Consider the following 14,973-nt stretch of genomic DNA (forward strand, 5'->3'; position numbering starts at 1 on the left):
AAATTTGTCATTATGCTCTTCTCTAATCTTTTTAATTTCCTCTGTTCTGTGTTCTGTGCTTTGCTTAATTTCCTTCCTAATTTCTTGAAGAATTCTGTATATTAATCTTTTGTATTCTGCCTCTGGTAATTCCAAGAAATTTTCCTCCTCTGGAAAATATCTAGATTTTTTATTTTGGAGCTTGCTAAAGCCATCATGGACTGCCTCTTTATGTGATTTGATATTGACTGTTGTGTCCGAGCCATCAATAAGTTATTATATTTATTTTATGTTTGCTTACTGTGTCCTAGCTTCTTGTTTTGTTTTGATATGCTCAGATAGGCTGCTTGTATGAGGTAGTTTGATTATCCACACCTTTGAAGGTCTAATGTCCTGTCACCAGTTGGTTAGATCTGTTACTAGGTATGTGAGCTCAGGAGTCTGCCCACTCCTCCTGTACGGATTTAGCTCAGGTGCCCAGCTAGACAGCCACTAAGTATGTGGTGTAGGCTCTCACAGTCCTAGACAGGCATGGGTGATTGGTGTAGGCACAGGCATCTGGATGCAGCAGGGGGACACACTCTGAGTGAGGCAGGGGGCCGATGGCCGTCCCTGTTCCCTAGACTGTGTAGGTGGGTGGGTTCTGCAGCCAAACTATAAGCACCCAGTGCTGTTGGCTGTAAGGACTGGGGAGCACCTGTTATTCATGGGCCCCTATCGCAGGTGGCTAGGTGGCATGGGTGGAGCCACTAGTCCTCAGGCCCCTGATGTGGGTAGGTGAAGACCTTGCTTAATGGGTAGAGCAGTGTCAAATGTCAAGAACCTGTCACCTCACAGCTGAAACAGTTGAAGTTAGACTTCGGTATATGAGGGCTGTGGTAATGAGGGCCTATGATGTTGAGAGTCTATGCAGGGGAAAAGGCATTCAAAGTCCATGGATCCCTTATGCGTGTGCCTAGGCAAAGGAGCTGTGCCTACCCTGGGTTCCTGGCTTAGAGGAGATGGCAGTTTATTTTTTCCCATTTGTTAATTTGTTCACTCTCCAAGTCAGAGAGAATGGCTCCGGGAGTGTGATGGATCCTACTTCTGGCCCGGGGGACTCGGCAATTGCTGAAGCAGGTCCGGGACCAGTGCAGAGCAGGGAGTGGAGAGGTAAATGGGAGAGAGGTTTTTCCCTAAGGGGAGTGTTTTTAGTCTGCGTGGTAGGTAGTATGCAATTACTTACCTTTTGCCAATCGAGGGCTGCTTCTCACTGGTTCTGGGTGGCTGTGTAGACTCTCAGCCACTGGGTGTCTTCTGGTGTGGAAACGTGCCTCCTGAGCAGTGCTTCTTGCCTGCCTCACTGCTCACCCATGAGCTGATCAGGCCTGAAGGGCTCAGGCTCTCACCAGGTCAGGTCTGGGAATTCCTCGCTGCTTCTGAACTGTCTCTCCCTCCCGCTGCCACTAAGTCTGGTTCCTCAACTCTGCCTTTGATGTTCAGGGCTCCCAGGTTGCCATATACAATCGATTCACTTTTTTTTGGTGGGGGTCTCTGTTGTAAGAGGGTCCACTGGAAGTGTCTACTTCGCCATCTCAGTCCCACCCCCACCCTCCATTGTAGACTTGATTTGCATTTGTCTAGTAGCTAATGATAGGGAGCATTTTCTCTTATGTTTGTTAGCTGCTTGAATGTCTTCTTTGGTGAAGTGTCAGTGCATCAGGGTTGTATCCTTCCACCACACTTACTCAGTTTGTATGCTGAGCAAATAATCTGAGATCTGGACTATATGAAGAAAAACGAGGCATCAAGATTGGAGGAAGACTCATTAAAACCTATGATATGCAAATGACACAACCTTACTTGCTGAAAGTGAAGAGGACTTGAAGTACTTACTGATGAAGATCAAAGACTACCGCCTTCAGTATGGATTACACCTCAACATAAAAAAAAACAAAAGTCCTCACAACTGGACCAGTAAGCAACATCATGATAAATGGAGAAAATATTGAAGTTGTCAAGGATTTCATTTTACTTGAATGCACAATCAACACCCATGGAAGCAGCAGTCAGGAAATCAAAAGATGCATTGCATTGGGCAAATCTGTTGCAAAAGACCTCTTTAAAGTGTTAAAAAGCAAAGGCGAACTTTGAGGACTAAGGTGACCCAAGCTATAGTATTTTCAATCGACGGCAACGGGTTTATTATTACTCTTATTAGGCTACCTACACTTCAGGTGAGCAACCCATTCATGTTTTAGAAGTAAACAAAACTTAGCAACAGGATGTGGCAGGCAGACCTTCTATAGGAACACTATCCATAAAGGGAATAGAAAAATCTGAAAGTGAGAGGAGGAAGAGAAAGAGGAGGGAAGGGAGGAAGGATGCTTATGACCAGGACAAGACTACTGTACAGCTCTCCTGCTCCCCTATAGGACAGGTCAGGGCTAGAATGCAGACGTCACTTCTCACCCTTTCTCTTACACTTGAGCAGTTAAATGTATCTATAACCGTGTACCAGCACCAAAATGTGGGACTAATTCTTTCATTACCCACAATTAAAGCACACTGCAATATTCAGTCACAACAGCCAATTCTTTCTGCATCATACATTGAACCCATTAAACTTAGAATCTTTAAATCTGAATGAATGCCTTCTAATGAAAAGGGTGAAAGTTCCTGTCCTCTACATCCAATCATATCTATATTTGGTAAATCAGGGGGAGAAGTTCAACTGAATGGCTTGGAATAGAGCCCATCTCAGCAGATTGTGCTGGGTAGAAATAACACTAGTCTGTCTAGGTAAGATCAGTGCCAATGGTTCCAACTAAAATTAGAAAAAAGGAGACAGTACCTTGGCTCACGCTTATGTTGGAGACAAGACTCTAACTCCCGCTAAAGCCAAATGATGGCAATTCAGTTCGTGCCTGCCAGTTGCAAATCCCTACACTACCACTGCAGTAATACCAAAAGACATTCGCAAACCAGTGCACCTAGGAAGAGAGGTGATTTCTTAGTTACTTAGTTGGTTAGCAGCTCAAGTGCTAGCAACTCAAAGGCATGCATGCATTTATTTCTGAGCAAAGAAGGTAATTTCCAAAACTACAGGCAGACTGTTGAAAGGGAAAAAAGTTAGAACCTTATTAATTTGTGATACATCAAGGACATTATTCATTTATTAATTTTATAGCATAAAACAAACAAAAAATCAAGGATAGAATGACCCCACTCTTTTCGCAAAACATCACCAAAAGACCTACAACACTTCTCATGCATTTCAATAAATACAATTTTGCTCTAATCTCATATGTGTCATGAGGCACCATGCCATAGTGGAAAGAAAACTGGGCCAGGAATCGGGAAATCTGGGTTCTTTTTCTGGCTCTGTCACTTATTAACTGTGTAAAATTATGCAAAATTTAACCAACCTCTCCAGGCCTCAGTTCCTTGTCTGCAAAATCAGTGATTTAGATAAGCGTATTTATGTCAAATCTTGATATTAAGTCTTTCACAAATCTCGGGTTTGGGAGTCAGTTTTTTTTTTTTTTTTTAATAGACAAGAGACCTTGATTCTAATAGTAAAGAATAAAATTTTTGTTTGTTTGTTTTTAACTTCATCTATTCTGCCATGGCAATACATACACTCATAGATAAAGACAATATATGGATGTCTTAGTGGATGCTGCAACCTTTTTAGCAATGTCAAAGCCATATAGAGACTCAGACATCCTTCAAAGTATTCTTCAAAGGGAAGAGTGTACTCTCACGGGACCGAAAGATTTTCTCCAATATTCCAGGGCACTTAAGGAAGCTAAAACTCTGGAAAGAGTTCTTTCAGGTGCAGGATAAGAAAACACACTGAGAATGTACACCTCAATGCCTCTGTCAGATTTAAGCTGCTTTTCATTCTACATAGGTAATTATATTCTTGCCCCTAACTCCACCCCCAGGATTCTCAAGTAATCCAAAGAATTTTATTCAAATCACCCTTATGCTCAAAATGCTAATCACTGTCTCAGCGGAGAATCTAAACTGTGTTGCTGCTTAAAGCTTTTTTGCATGTGACCTCCTCCAGGGTTACCAGACCAGGGAACCAGACCTGCCAGTCTCCCTGGTTGGTGCTGGACCATTAGAGAACTATCTACAGTAAAGACAATTCATAAGGTGGTCAACAGAATGATGACTTTCCTGATTGTAGGCAAATTGGAGTTGTGGACTTATTTCTGTACTAATTCTTGTGATTCTGGGCAAGTCTTATCATTTCTATTGAATGCTATTTATCCCAAGCCTTCTTGAGTATGTATGAGTTATGTATTTCCAAGTCCAGGAAAAATATTTTCACTCCATATTCTGCACAGACCCCTTTGAAAATCTGATAGAATCAATTTTGTACATTTGTATCATCTCTTCAGGGAAAAAAATTGACTTGCATAATCTTATATGCAAAAACTTCATGGAATTTTGAGGGTTTCCCAGATGTTAGAAAAAGGTTCATGAACTCAAGTGCACACCCTGGCCTAGAGTTCAAATTCTTCCTATAAAACTTGTTAGCTGTGTGATTTTGGAAACTCTGGATCTGAGTTTCATCATCTATAGAACATAGACAACGAAATAATCCCTCTGCCTACATCTTGTAATTATTTTAAACATTTAATTTTTGAACATTAATGTATATAAAAAAAGCTGGTGATATATAAAACTGTGCAACTCTAAATTGCTATTGTTCCTTTTTCTTAGTCCTTTAATATTTTTACAAAGTTTTAATGAGTACAACCGCCACCCTGCTGGTTCCAACAAGCTTTGGGAGGTGTGAGTCAAGAACTTGTTTCTAGTTAAAGAATCTGAGCATTCAGAGACTGGCTACACTGTGTATTACACCCCTTACTTCCTTTCTAGCTTCTCTTTGATTACTGATCTCTTTACACACATCCATGGAACTTAATGGACCTGTTCTGCCTTTCCTCTATGGAAAGTTTTGTAAAATCTGGAGTTTTAGGTCTACCAGAATACACTTGGTCCTTCATTGGCATTAAATCTTTACCTCCACTTGAATGCTTCTTAAAATTATTGTTTTTGGGCTCTCCTCCACTGGTGTGAATAATTAGAAACCATATTGCTAAAATCATTATTCCTATTCTACTGGCAAGTAGACGAGCAAAAAATAGAGGTATAGTAAAGACCCTCAAGGCTTACACAGTGTGTGACAGAGCCAGTTAAGAGAATAAGATCCAATTCATAATGTTTTGTATGTACCCATACTGTATTACAATTCTTCCTTTCTTTCTAGAGTCTAGTGGCATTGCCCCTCTTGCATAGAGCCAATCTCTTCTTCACGATAAACAAAAATAAAGGAGGATCAGTAATACATACCTACATACATACGTACTTCTCACTGAAGTATACATTTTAATTTAACATTTTATTTTGAAATTTTTCAGAGTTAACAAAAGTTACAAAAATAATGCAAAGACTTTCCATATACCCTTCAACCAGCTTCACCACATGTTAGCATCTTACAGAATCACAGTGCAATTATGAAAACCAATAAATTGATACCACTATACTATCAGCTGGAGCCCTGGTGGTGCAGTGGTTAAGCGTTCATCTGCTAACCAAAAGGTCAGCAGTTTGAATCCACCAGCCACTCGCTGGAAAATCTAAGGAGCAGTTCTACTCTGCTCTATAGGGTTGCTATGAGTCGGAATTGACTTAATGGCAACTTTGGTTTTTTTTTTTTTTGGTGTACTATTAGCTGATTTATACACTTTATTCAAATTTTTTCAGTTGTCCCACTAATATCCTGTTCCTGGACCATAAGTCAATGTAGGATCCCACAATGCATTTATTTGTCATGTCTTCTTACTGTCTTATCATCCAGGACAGTTTCTCAGTCTTTCTTTGTCTTTCATCACCTTGGCATTTTTTAAGAGACCTGCCCAGTTATTTTGCAGTAGGTGCCCCAATTTGGCCTCGGATATTTCCTCATGATGAACTTCATATTACACATTTTTGGCAAGAACATAACAGAAGTGATTTTTGTCCCTTTCAGTGAATAGTATAAGAGGGACATGATGCCAATCTGTCTTGTTTCTGGCGATACAAACTTTGACCGCCTGTTTTAGATGGTGTCTGTCATATTTGTACACTGAAAAGTAACAATTTTCCTTTTTGTAATTAATACGTATTTTGAGAGGAGATACTTTGACACTATGTAAATATCCTATTTCTCATTATATTTTCACCCACTAATTTAGCATCCATTGATGGTCCTTCCTAAAAGAATTATTACTGTGCTATTTGCCAAACGGTGATTTTCTATTTTCATTATTCCTTCCAAATCTATAAATTAGTATTCTACTATTAAAAAGAGCTTTCCTTCTCTCCTCACAATTTATTTATTTATTTAATAACTTTGAATATCATCATAGACTATACCGAGTATACCATGTTACAATCATTCTTTATTTTCTTGCTCAAATTATCCTAGATTTGGTCATTGGGAGACCTTTCTTTTGAACTTGTTTCCATCATTTTTGAGTCCTTTCTTACCTTCCAGCATCACAAAATATTCCAGACTCTCACCATGTACTTCCTCTATTCCAGCCCTGGAATCAGCGGTTTCTTTCAGGATTCCTGGTTTCCTTTAATGAAGAATGGTATTTAGGAACCAAGATCTAAGTACTAGGTGTTCTCATCACTACTGGGCTGTTTTTACTTATAGGCTCTCTAGCAGATAGAGCTAGGGAATATATAAACGTGTACACACACACACACACACACACGCACACACCCCTATATCTATTTCTTTCTTTGTATATCTGTATATATTCAAAAAGCAGTCCTAGTGACACAGTGGCTAAGCATTCGGCTGCTAACCAAAAGTTCAGCAGTTTGAACCCGCCCCAGCCCCTCCACGGGAGAAAAATGTGGCAGTCTACTTCCATAAAGATTACAGCCTTGGAAACCCTATGGGGAAGTTCTACTCTGTCCTATAGGGTTGCTATGAGTTGGAATCAACTTGATGGCAATGCGGTTAATATAATCAAAACCTATGAGCTCTTACTGATATCTCAGATTCCAATCCAACATCACAAGGTTCATTCTAGACCTTTCCCTTTACTTATTTCTAATTCTTTCTCTAATAGTGAGGAAAATGGCTCTTATTATCCACAATCCTTTTGCCATTGTTGTTAGCTGCCATCATCAAGTTGGCTCTGACTCATGGCGACCTTACGTATAACAGAATGAAAAGTTCCCAGTCCTGGGCCATCTTCCTGATCGTTGGTATGTTTTGAGTCCACTGTTGTGGCTTTGTGTCAATACATCTCATTGTGTGCTTCCCTCATTCTCACTGATCCTCTTCTTTACCAAAAAAAAAAAAACTGATGTTCTTTTCTACCAATTGGCCCTGCCTGACGATAATTCTGTTGTTGTGTGCCACCAAGTAGATTCCAACTCATAGCAACCCTATAGGACAGAGCAGAACTGCCCTATAGGGTTTCCAAGGAGCAGCTGGTAGATTTGAACTGCCAACCTTTTGGTTAGCAGCCAGAGCTCTTAACCACTTTGCCCCTAGGGCGCCCTTACCTTAGGATATATTTAAAGCAGTTTCTGTGAAAAACTGAATTGCTAATCCATACCTTGTGAAAAAAAAATTTTCTGACCAGAGATCAGTGGCTCTTTTTGTTTTTAGCCTTAGAATACAGAATCAAAATACTGTTTTGCAAAGTTGCTTAGATTAGCTCTTTTCTTCACTACTCCATTCATTTATAATTCATATAAACACAGTTAGGTTTACTTGTAATTGTTCAAATTTCATTTGCGGCTCCCCAATACCCTAGTTCATTTTATTTTTTTACTTATTGAGCATGTGAAATATTAACACAGCTCTAAAGATCAGAACCATACTCACACCCCCAAAATGGTGTATTCAGAAAAGTGTCACTCCCCAATCTTCCTTTCTACCATTTTCTCATTCTCTCAATCTCCATTTTCTGTGCTCATCCCCTGTGAGTAACCAATTTCATAAGTTTCTGGTTTATCTTTCACATTTTTACACCAATGAGCAGAAACACATTTCTTTTCTTGTGTCTCTTTCATTCTTAGATGATAATCTTCTGCATCTTGCTTTTTCACTTAACAATAAAGCCTAAAAATCACTCTATATCCATTCATTCTTTTCACAGATGCATAGTATTCCCATTGTGTGGTTCTGTCATGTGTATTCAAATACTCTCCTATGCATAAGCATTCAGATCATTTTTAGTATTTTACAATTATAAACAGTGCCATAATAAATAACCTTGAAGACATAATTTTTATATTGTTGAAGGTATATCTTCCTGGTAAACTCCTAGAAGTGGGATGTCTGGGTCAAAAGGTAAGGGTAACTGTAGATTTGTTAGATATTGCCAAATTCCCCTCCAAAAGCTCATACCAGTTTTTTCCATCAACATTGTATGAGAAAAAGACCTGGATTTGTTTACCTCCCCCATCTATATCATTTTTGCACAGATGCTCAGCAGCATTTGAGTGGTTAATTTATGTTTACCTCCCTCATTGCCTTTAGATATCATCTAACCATGGTGCTAACAATTAAGGAAGAAGTTTACATAAATGAAAAGAAACAGAGAAAAAGCTGGGAAAAATCTTTCTTGTAGAAAAAAAAATTAGTTGGCTTTAATCACAACGGCTCAGGATGAAAAAATATATATATGAGCATCTTCCTTTTGAAAGTTTAACCAAGAAGATTTTACAGTAATTTTTCCCATGGCCAAGATTAAGCCTTGCCTCCTTTATATCCCCAAGTTCCAAACCAGTATTAGAACAAATGGCATACAGTACTCAAATTATCTGCTTAAATGTCTTCCATTAGATTTTTTGAGTTTTGAAGTAGAGACCATATATTAATCAACATATTTATCCCAACTCCTAGCACAATATTTGACATATAACCTTCCCTGATAAAACTTTGTTAAAAGATAAAATAACAGTAATAATTAACAGTTCCTGAATGCTTACTCTGTGCCAGACACCATCCCAAATGTTTTACATATATTGTCTCATTCATTCTCATAACAATGATATAAGGCTGGTTTTATTATCATCCTCTCATTTTATAGATAAGAAAACAGAGAGTTGAAGAAGACAAATAACTTTCCTAAGGTCATAATTTCCAACCAGTCATGGGGATGGCATAGGATCTGGCTCCATTGTTCATGGGGTCACCACGCCATGAGATGGGGGTCTACTTGACAGCAGCCAGCAACAACAAAGACCATAAAGAGTGAAAAAAGACAGAACTGAGATTTGAACTGAGGTCTGTCTCAATCCAAAGCACATGCTGCTTTCCTCCTGTGGTGGGCACGGGGAATGAGAAGCGTTCCTGACACCTCTTGTAATACTTATGTAGGAATGCTCTTACTCTGCCTACAGTAAGGCCAGAGTTAATTCTGTAGTAATTTAAGACTTTCATGCTAGTGTGTCACTACTTAGAAGAAAAGAAAAAGGTGGTTTTAATGGTTTCCAAGTAAACTCTTAATAAGCTGCCTGAGGTTTTTACCTTCTTGGCAAACAAAGCTTGGGCTCCTCTGATACATGTGCACATTTATTATTCCCTTGTGACTGTGGTTTATGTACAAGCATCCTGTTAAAAGAGTTTCTAAAAGACTGAAATGTGATTTCCCTTCTGACAGCAAAGGAAAAATAAAAAGATGTTCTTTGCCCTCCTGTTCTAATCTGTGTTTGGAAGTTAAGTCTGTAGCCCCCAGACCTCTATCACCAGCTTGTTGCATTTCCATAAATCTATCCAAGAATACTACACTGTTCACCCAAAAATTTAATATAAACTGTAAAACACATGCATATGATACGTGGATCCAATTTACCCTTATTTTGTACATAAGTGAAAATAAAATGATGCTTTAACTCTCAGAAATGACAATATCACATTATCTAGATAAGTGCCTCCAAATCATTATTGAAATTCTGATAGCATTCGCCTTACTGGTAAAAGAAATTTACCTTTAATGCATAGTTTAAATAATTACTTTTAAACAAAAGCTTCTCTTCTGCATTGCTTATTTATCTTTTGAGACCCTCTCAGCAGGGCAATGTATTTTATTAAAATTGCATTCAGACTGCTAATGGCAGTGCGTCTGTTAGTACAGGAAAAGTGATGGCAGTTTGACTCCTATTCCTAATATTGGGAGTCAGTCCAGACACTTAAGAGCCAGAACTCTGTTGTGCATTTGACTATGTTATCAACACTTTACTTGCTAATGATACTAGTGACAGCATTTCAATATGATGGGTCAGACTTAAATAGGAAAGCTTATAATTATGCTTACAGAACCAAAGAAACCACCCCCCCACCACCACCCCCCCAAAAAAATTTATCAGCAGATCAGTTGGTGTCAAGCTTCATGACTGCGAATTATTTGGTAAGCTTCTGTTCAGTTTTTTTTTTTTTTCCTTCTCCACCTCCCACCTTGAATGGGGAGCCTCCATCAGCACCTGATATCTACCCGTTCAGAAAATGACAACTGAAAGCCTTCCTGTGGTGCAACCATGTGCCAACTACCCAGCAGAAGGTCACACTGATGACTTCCCTGTGGCTTTTATTTTCCCCAGGGAAATCCACAGCCAGAGCTGACTGCTTGCCAAATGTGCTGAGTGCCACAAACCAGCAGCACTAAGAACCTCCATCCTTCTTGATGGGAAGCAGCAAGCAACTGCGCTGAACACCTGCGTTATCTCCTGTTCCTGGAGACACCCCAGGCAAGCACTCATTCAGCATTCAGGAATAGGGCTCCCCTCTTCTAACCAGCACTTCTGTCCAAAAAGTTCTCAGTAGTCGTATGATAATAGTTATGTTTGGCAGATCTCTATAACATCAGTGTGTTTAACTACTGCTAAGGAGGATGATTTAAACCATTCATGAATTAAATAGTTTGCTGTACATGTCTAAAGGAAATCAGCATAATGAATGTCTTCCATGTTCCTTTTAAGTAAAAGCAACCTTCCCCATCAACTTATAGCTACCCCAACCAACTTGAGGAAGAGGAGACTTAGCCTGACTTATGGGTGGCATAAGATAATCATAAGTGGACACGATATAATCAGTCTTTTTCCTCTAACTAATGAGAATAATATGCCAAGTTAAATCAATGATAATTGTAGTCAAGAAGTGGGATGGAGGAAAAATCAGGCAATACAATTAAAAGAGTGTCTGTTGAAGGGTAAGACCCAATAGTATATATATATGAATGAATGAACAAATAAATTCCATGTTCCAGAAATGATTATATTTTAGTGAATCAATAAAGCCAGCATTTTGTGCTTACTGTTTGCAGGCCACTCAGGTAGACCCCGTGCAGAAATTAAAAATAAACGAATAAATAAACTTACAAAAGCTTAGTTCAGGACTATACAGCTTGCTAAGTAGCAGAACTACAATTCAAACTTCAGAGTTCCATTATTCCATGTGGCCTTCTCCAAAATGCCTCAAGGCATTCACATTCCTGGTCTTTACGTGTATTCCCTGAATCTGAACTAGCGTTTTTCCACTAAGCTGGCAACGGTCACCATGAAGTTTAAATTCATATAGCTTCATCTCCAGCTACCCTGTGAAGTTATAGAATCTATGCACTAAATACTTTCTCAATATCTCAACATGGTATATAAAATTTGAAGACTCTTAAAACAATTCCTGACCCTCCCATCAAAAAGGTAATTATGTAAATAAAATAAGCAAGCGAATGAATGAATAAATAAATGCACATAACTTTTCTGATTCCCTGTATCTGTGAATTGCATAGCCTTTACATCAGTTTTGCCAGGTTAAAATGCATTCCTTAGCTCTCTAGGAAGTCATCAAGCCCTATTGATTTTTTCTGTAAATTTCTGCTTCTATCTGTCAGACGCTGTTACCATTTTAGTCCTGACTTTACTGATCTTTTGCTGATGATTGCATTGGTCTATCTTCTTTCTTGGAGCCTCTCTACTCCAATCAACCTCATACCACCACCATATTCATTAATCCAAGGCACATCTCTAATCCACACACACACACACTGTCTCCACACAGACAAACAAAAATTTTCAGTGGCTCCCCAAGTCCTGTCAAATTAAGGCAAATCACTTAGCACAACTCACCTTAACAGTCACTATTGGCCCTAGAGTTATATACCTTGTGCTGTATCCAAACTTAAACTCAAGCTCAGATACTTAAGACACCAGAACCTTACATATACTCTAGGCATTCTTCTACTATCCAACATCTCTGCTAGGCAAAAGGATAGGCATGCTTTAAGGCCCAGCTCAGATACCACCATGTTTATGAAGTTGTCTCTCTTTTTTCTCTGAGACCTCATAGAATGACACTCTGTACCTCTTTTGTAGCCTTTAAGCACTGTATCTCACATTATAATCATTTGGTCATGGATCTTTAAACCAAATATATTCAGTACAAATTTATGAGCAAAGTACTTTGAAAGGTGTGCTAGGGATATAGTAGAGAACAAGACAGCCTCATTCCCCGCGAAAAGCAAAGGGAAGAGAATCTTTCATAAAAAAGGGGAGTTGAGAGGAGTCATTAATGCAGTTGGATGTCCCTAAAGGCAAAATAAGATGACAACTAAAAAATACCTCTTGGATTTAGTGTGATGGAAACATTGATGTTCTTAGCAAGATTTAGCAGTATAGAAGTAGAAGTGGTTTGAGGAGTGAGGGGGAGGAAAGACAAGCAGACAGCAAGTTAAGACTTTAAGGAAAGTTGTATATGAGGGAGTAGTAGCTGGTGGAAGAAGTAGGTCAAGGAAAAGTTTTTTGCCGATTTATTTTTAAGATGAGAAATATGAGCATGGTTAGATGAAGAAAGTTCCAATAAAGAGGGAGTAGTTGAGGATACAAAAGAAAAGAAAAAATGTCTCTGGAATGGCCAGAAAAAGTGAGGTTTAAACACAGGTGAAGGAACTGGCCCTTATGTGAGGAGAATCTCCTCCACTGTCTACCACAGAGATGTGAATCACCCCAGATTCAAGAACAATTTTAGGTGTGTTGGTGAAGCTGAGGGAGGTATGACCCCCCACCTTCAAAAAATGTCAAAAGATAATAATCCTTATTTCTCTCTTTAATCATAAAATGGGTTCTTATAACCAAAAAGGAAAGAATGTAGGTTTAATATAAAAATTTCAAAAGAAAATAGTTTCCAGTATTAATAAACAAACAGGCTTATATATTTGTTGTAGGGATATTGATAGTAAAGAAACAGAAAAAATGAGCTAAATGACCCAGTTAGAATTTTTTTAAATAGTTCTTTTAAGTGTTAATTTAAAAGTTTAAAATTATTTTGGTAAATTGTTTTTTAGCAACTAGAACTGCTGCCATCAGATACTTGTAAAAGATCTTCCATCCCCCAAAATCCCTTTTGCAATAGTGGCTTTGATTTCCTCAAATGATAGGAATGATAATTTTAGAAACAATTCTTTCTTCCAATGTCAATAATATTTTCTCTATCCTGGGAACTCTTCTGAAAATAAATACGGACATTTTCCTCTGTGTTATTTATATGAAATAATATTCCTTATTTTCTCATTTTTACTATCACCAGTCACTTCTAAGGTAGGTGACTCTTTAATGAATTTCTTTTTCTATCTTACTTGCACAAAGTGTTATCAAATGTAAAGAGACTTCAGAGATAACAATAACACTGTCCCTCACCCTACGGGAGAAGCAGCGCTAGTCATTTGGCCGGCAAAGACCTTGAAGCTCAGACTAGTGAAAAGACATCCCCAAGACAGCCTGAAACCTGGTGGCATAGTGGTTAAGAGCTACGGCTACTAACCAAAAGGTTAGCAGTTTGAATCCACCAGGTGCTCCATGGAAACCCTACAGGACAGTTCTACTCTGTCCAGGACAGTTCTACTCTGTCCCATAGGGTCACTATGCGTTAGAATCAACTCAACAGCAACGGGTTTGGAAAACACCCTACTGGCATGTTCCAGAGCTGCTTCCCGACTCACATATTCTGATTCCTACTAAAGTGGTCCATGAACTACTCTGTGTTTTCCTCTTCATAAATATTCTCATGAATTATCTGATAATTATTATAAAACCACAAAATAATTTTTAAAACATCTTACCTTTCAAATAGAAGATAAAATTCAAGACTTGTTTGTAGACTTACACAAGGCTATGTAGTTTCAGTTGAAATGTAAAATGGCAAAGACTGAAGAACAACTACACAAAGCAACTAACTGGATGCACACAATTTTTAAATATGATATCTCATTGTTATTAAGGTTCACATTAGGAAACAATAAACTGCTATACAAAGCCAAAGAAAAGTATACAAATTCAAAATAATCCTGCAAATTAAGGAAACGGAAAAGGATAAACATAGCTGTACTATCTAACTTTAGCACCTTGACCACAATCATCAGTCAATATCCTGATCAAACAACGTTGCCTTGATCATTGCTAATTTCAGTCTATTTCTATTCATCATTTATCATTCTGTGTACAAGAGAAAGAAAACACAGTTTCACACGACCTATAAATTGGAGTTACCCTTAACATGTAGGAACCATATCATGCCTGTCATAAGCTAAAAACCTTTTAATGATTCCAATCTCATTCGGAATAATAGTCAATGCCCCACTAAGCCCTGTATGATGGACAACACATCATCCTCCCTGTTTTCATCTCCTATCCTTACTTCCTACTACACTGCCCTTCTTATCATTCCGTCAACACACCAAGCACACTCCTGTCTCGCGCTCGTACACAGGGGCAGATTAACCAGTAAGCAAGGTATACACGAGTTTACAGTAAACAAGGTATGTTTCCCTCCAGGAAAATGAGAGCTCCAGGGGAACAGAAACTTTCGTTGTATGAATGAATGAATGAATGATCATCTTTTTATTTCCTTCAGATGTACAGGAACTTCTCTAAAGAAATAATGGTAGGAAAAAAATTAAAAATTCTTGATTTCTTCCAATATCAATACAAACC

The 14,973-nt window shown here is 38.4% G+C and overlaps 1 protein-coding gene across 1 annotated transcript in view; it reads right to left on the bottom strand.

Moving 5' to 3' along the window:
- SOX5 (SRY-box transcription factor 5) overlaps nucleotides 1-14,973 on the bottom strand; it is a 955,120-nt gene that overhangs the window by 757,772 nt on the left and 182,375 nt on the right. The gene's annotated exons all lie outside the window — the stretch shown is intronic.

The sequence above is a fragment of the Trichechus manatus genome, unplaced genomic scaffold (assembly GCF_000243295.1).
Source record: "Trichechus manatus latirostris isolate Lorelei unplaced genomic scaffold, TriManLat1.0 scaffold00112, whole genome shotgun sequence".
Taxonomy (NCBI): domain Eukaryota; kingdom Metazoa; phylum Chordata; class Mammalia; order Sirenia; family Trichechidae; genus Trichechus; species Trichechus manatus.